We start from the raw sequence: 6,000 nt of genomic DNA, 5'->3' as shown, positions 1-6,000 counted from the left end.
AGGTGGATCACGAGGTCAGGAGTTCAAGACCAGTCTGGGCAAGATGGTGATACCTCATCTCTATTAAAAATACAAAAATTAGCTGGGTGTGGGGGTGGGCACCTGTAAGCCCAGCTACTTGGGAGGCTGAGGCAGGAGAATCACTTGAACCTGGGAGGTAGAGGTTCCTGTGAGCCAAGATTGCATCACTGCACCCTAGCCTGGGCGACAGAGCAAGACTCCATCTCAAAAAAAAAAAAAAAAAAAAAAAAAAGAATCGAGTATTGTGTACAAAAAAACCTTACATAAATTAAAAGGATCAATACACTTATAGGTGTAAATGCAAACTTCAGCTAAGAAAAGAAACTGGGTCCTATGGCTTGGATTTTCCAACCCTGACAGACTAGCGGGACAGAAACCACTGGTTCAGGAGCCCTCGCCAGCCTCTAGAGAATCCCAGAGCCCTCAGCCCTGACATACTAATACCCTGCCCAGATTGGAGGCTGCTGGCCACACAGACCCACCGAGCCACAGACTTGTCTTCCACATGCACATTCTTACCTCAGCCACGAAGTGACCAACCCACACGTACTAAGAGTTGAAATCAAAGATATGTACAAATACCAAAAGGAACAGTTAACGTGAATACAAGGTCAAAATCAGCAACACGTTCTACAATCCAGTGCTATTATCAGATACAAGCTTCAAGGACAATTTATTTTCAAAGGCTTATTTCTATTTTGTAAGGCTAGCATGAAGTATATGCATTTGCCAGGGCCACATTTATACTTCTGAATTGACCCAGGCAGCAGTGCTACGCATCTGCTCACAGTCCACTTAGAAGCATTTGCGGTGGATGATGGGGGAGCCTGACTTGTACTCCTGCTCGCTAATCCACATCTGCTGGAAGGTGGACAGTGAGGACAGGATGGAGCCTCCGATCCACATAGAGCACTCGTGCTCTTGGGGGTGTGATGGTCTTGATCTTCACAGCACTGGGTGTCAGGGAGGTGACCTCCTTCTGCACACCGTTCTACTTGTTGTTGCTTTGCCTATTTGGTACATCATAATATTTGAGGTCATCTTATGGTAGAATTATATCCGTGTTATAAGATTTGGTACTGAATTTTAGCTTTTTTTTTCCAGGCAGGATCTCACTCTGTTGCCCAAGGCTGGAGTGCAGTGGTACAGTCACAGCTCATTGCTCCTGGTCTCAAGCAATCTTCCCACCTCAACCCCCCAAGTAGCTGGAACTATAGGCTCAGACCACCATGTCTGGCTAATTAAAAAGAAAAAATTATAGAGATGGGTCTCACTACATTGTCCAGGCTAGTCTTGAACTCCTGGCTCAAGTAATCCTCCTGTCTTGGCTTCCCAAAGTGCTAGGATTACAGGTGTGAGCCACTGTGCTCAGCTTGTCTTAGCACCTGAAATAATAGGCTTACAGTTGTATTATCTTTCCTTTAACCAGCATAAAGGTCTCCATTGAGGTTGAATTCTTGGATAGAAAGCAGCTTTGAGGGACACATTGAAGGAGGTCTCTGTACTCTGACCCAAACTGCCTGCTGCCCCTCCCCTCTAGTCCCGTTGGAACTCTTTTACCGGTTAAACATAATTTTCTCTTCCTTCAATAGGCAGAATACTCTCCATTCTGAGCAATTCTTTCTACAGATTATTTTTTTCCCTATTCTTTCTCCCTCCCCTCTCTCTCTCTCTTTTCTTTTTTGCTTTCTTCTTCCACTAATCAAGATCTTACCATTCCTGACTTAAAAAAGAAAAAAAAAAATCTAACTAGTTTCCTTATTCCCCTCATTAAAATGCATTAGCATTTTCTCTGTGCTCCAACTGAATAAAAATGGTAGATCTAACATTGCAAGGGTTTACCATGTGACAAACCAGGATTCTAAACACTGCAGAGATCCCCTCACTTAATCCTCCCAATACCTCACAAATGAAGATTTTTTTCATGAATCCCAATTTCACAAAGGAAAACAAGATGCAGAAATGTTAGAAAACACATGTCATCAGAGGTAGAGCTGGGATTTAAACCCAGGCAGATTGACCTCAGAACCATCCTTGGACCCCTAACTTGATCTCACTCATCAGAATCTTACTTGTATGAAGGTACCTAGTTTCTGAGCCTCCCCCTCATATTTGGTTATGAATCCTTGAGCAGGAAGCAGCATCTTAAACTTATAACTTGCCAGGCCCTGGCACAATGCCTGGGGCATCATTGTACTTAATTCATATTTGTGGAACTAAATTATAATAGTGTTCCTATGGGAAATTACAACTGACTTTAGGATAATGCCTCATGATATTTGTCCAGAAATAGCTTGTGGCCAAAAGGTTAGACTAAAATGAATGTGATATCCATCCACTCCTTATTAGCTGGAATGAGCATGCACATTATCCACGCTTGCTCTTCATAATTCACTTGGAAAGAGGCTATAATTCCTGTCAAATTATTAGAAGGGTAATCACTGTAATGTTAGAATCATAATTATCATAAACAACAGATAGTACTGTGTTTTATACATACGTAATTTCAGGCATACAGCAAACCTGTGAAGTATGTACTGTTATCTCCATGTTAAAGAGGAAGAAACTGAGACTCACAGAAATTAACTCACTTTCCAGTCACAGAGTTGGTAGAGGATCCAACACCCGTTGTCTGACTGCAGAACTCAGGCGCTTTAATGGCATCCCACACCGTCTGCCATTGGAACACAAACCGGTGCCCTATATTAGGACAGAGGTGAACAGCTCCCAAACAACACCTCTCTCTTTTTCCCGCAACATCCTCAAGGTCTGTGAAGAGGTCCCAGAGAGCCCCTCAGTCCCAGCTATCAGCTTTTTGTCTAAACAACCATGATTTATTTGTAAACACACACTTTTCGTTTAGTTTATTTTTCTTTTCTATCGCTAGTCTGGACATTTCCAAAACATTGCTGGTAGCGTACTGATCAGGTCAATTCCATTTCTGAGAATGGACTCACAGTTGCTTTTCCTTGGTATTGCTCACCCAGCATGCAGTCTCCCTGCTCATCTCAAGTGGGTTAATGGACTCGGAAGTCTGCATTTTAGGCTGAAGTGCCTGCTTTAAATGGAAGAAGCAGTGTGTTGAGCTGTGCTGTGCTAAACTGGTTGTGTTGTGCTGTGTTGTCTTATCTCATCTCGTCTGATGTTAGTGACATACTAAAACACAGATTTCATTGTGGTGTAAAATGTCGGTTATTTCAAAGCAGCCATTGAAATTCCCTTTCTGACACTGTCAGAATTGGAAGCTGTTGATGTCAGTAAATGCAAATATCTTAGTGCTGTTTCTGGGCATACAAAATACCTTATGTCTTTTATCTTTCTTTTTTTAATAGCACATTTGTTCTTTGTTGACACACTCATATAGTTTGAACTCGTCCCAAATTAATAAGAAAATTGGAATTTGTCAATACTTCCCCCAAAATTTTATTAATAAGGAGCCAGGCAACTCCTCAGTGATTCTCACTTTCTGAGGTCTTCTCATCAAGACTCAAAACAACAGATTTCATTAATATGAAAAGAAAGGAGTTTTGCAAAGGAAAATATCTCTGAGATGTTTGTCAAAAGTAACTTCAAGAATGAGCTCTTAAAGGGGAGATATTTAGATGAATTAAATTCTGGAATCCTCTGACCTTTACACTGATTTAATAATTACCCTGGTATTTTTGCTTCTTAATTAAATAGAAAAAAAATTCTAAGTCTTGTCCAGTCAACATAAACTAACGTTTATATAAATTTGAAAATCCTGTTTAAACAATTAATAACAAGAATGATTCTTAAACTAAGGAGTGTTTAGAAAAAATGAGCCCATGAGGGTAACTTATCCTTTGTTGTCAGCTTTGCTGTTTCATTTAGGATTTTGCACATGGGCAGTGTGTACATTTTTGGCCCAGTTTCTACTTCTTGGTAACCAGGATCCTGCTGATGGAGGATTGTCTGTTCATTAAGGTTCAAAGTTCTTAAGAAGGGCTTTCTCACGCCTCTGAGAGTATGTCTGAGAATCCACATCACTGATAAGGAAGCAAGTGGTTCTGATTTATATCCTGTGCCTTTGCATTTTCAGTGCTCCATCTTTCTATTCCTCATATTTTACAGAATGCTCTCTGCCTAAAAGCCCATGAAACAAAACAACAGACAAATGTGGAATCAAACAGAAGCCCGGTAGTGAGAAACAGCTGCTACTCCATTTATTTTTAGACCTGTGATTTTGGGTTAGAGTTGTACCTCCTGGGTTGTCGCAAAGCAAGATGGTGAAGTAGGTGCTTGGATTCATCTCACTTAAATCCCACAGCTAGGATCTCAGTCCCCCCTGGCTCCTACCATTAAGGTCTGGAACCAGTTTCCTCCATGCCTACCTCTACTAACACCCATTGGGCCCCAGGGGCCAACTGATAGAACCCTATAAAGGTTAATGGAGCAAAGTATTTGGGCTAAGATTTTAACAGGTTTACATTCACATTTGGAAGTCTTTAGCTCTGGAACCCAAAGAAATCAATAATGTAAGACATCAGAGATGGAATTTTCCCCCAACTAATTCATAATAAAAACTAAAATGTCCCTATTTATTTCAAAGCCTTTTGAAACTGTCCTCACAGGGTTAACAAGAATTCTGGACAGAAATATAGTTATAATTAAGCATCAGCCGGGCTGCACTTTGACCCACTTCCTCGTAACCAGAAGTCACATAACACTAGATACTGGCCATTTGTGCCCCAATTGTTCCTATACTTTTGATTTCTGATGTTAAAATGATAAGGATTTTATTTAAGAACTGCTTAAGCAGATTCCGAATTCCAGCAGAACAGCTGATGCCAACCTGTTTAAAGAACCCCAAGGAGGACTCAAATCAGGAAGAAAATACGGCATCTTCATCCTGCACTCTTGGAAAAATCAATGATCTATCTCCACACCTCAGCCACCTCAAAAACCCTTAAAAACCCTAGCCCTAAACTACTCAGAAAGACAGATTTGAGGTCTCTTCCCATTTCCTCATTCGGTGGCCCTGCAATCAAACTCCTTTCTCTGCTGCAACCTGGTGTCTCAGCATACTACTTGCAATATACATTGGGCAACAAACCTATTGCATCTACAAAATGAAACAATTGAGCTATTCAGTAGTAATAATACTAGTTGCAGTCCCATCTTTGCAGAGGAATACTAAGGCTTTTTCAGGAAAGGCCTTTTCTCAAGGTGCCATGAGATTCATACATTTTTAATTCTGGCCCAACTCAATGACATCAAATTGGTTCCACCCTACCACCACCACCAAGGACATGCTGTGTATGCAGTGGCCCTTGGATATCACTCTATCTGTGGCAGTCTATACTGTCTAAAATACTTGTAGCTTTCAAAGCTTGGCAGTCTTGTAGAGCCAGCTCATATGAGACTAGGTCCCCTGATCTGGAATTTCTGGGTCTTCCTCCTCATCAGCTTCCTTTTTCCATATACGTGTTCAGACCCCATCCAGGGTATAAGCCAGCAGGAAGAGCAATGTCTCTGCTACTTAACTGACATTACTCAAATACTCTACTCTGTATATTTTTCAGTGAATTTCACAAAAGATGGATTTTAAGGTTTTAAAATAATTTGTTCGAATCTTCTTGTACTTCGTAACATTTTTAAACACAGCATAAAAAGTATTATATCAAATAAGATAATTATTTACTGTTTCTCCAAACCAGTGGTGAAAATGGCAGAGCAAGGGGCAAAGACCTGTGGTTTCTCTGCTTCTGGCCAATCTTTACTCATGGTTCTACACAGCCCTGTTAGGGAAATTATTTGTAACTTCTTTCAACAATCCACGTAAAATAGCTGAAAGACACAGAGGATATAATATTTGAAATACAGGGAGGTTTGGAGACAGCATTGTGAAAGCTATATCTGGGAACCCCTTTATTAAAGCTTTTCCCCTTCCCAAATTTCCTCAAAGTTTCCTGTAACTGACAAATCAAAGTTGTAGGTTCATATCAAGGTATGAATGCT

Source organism: Saimiri boliviensis, chromosome 14 (assembly GCF_048565385.1).
Source record: "Saimiri boliviensis isolate mSaiBol1 chromosome 14, mSaiBol1.pri, whole genome shotgun sequence".
NCBI classification, from domain to species: Eukaryota; Metazoa; Chordata; class Mammalia; order Primates; family Cebidae; genus Saimiri; species Saimiri boliviensis.
This window is presented reverse-complemented; position numbering follows the sequence as displayed.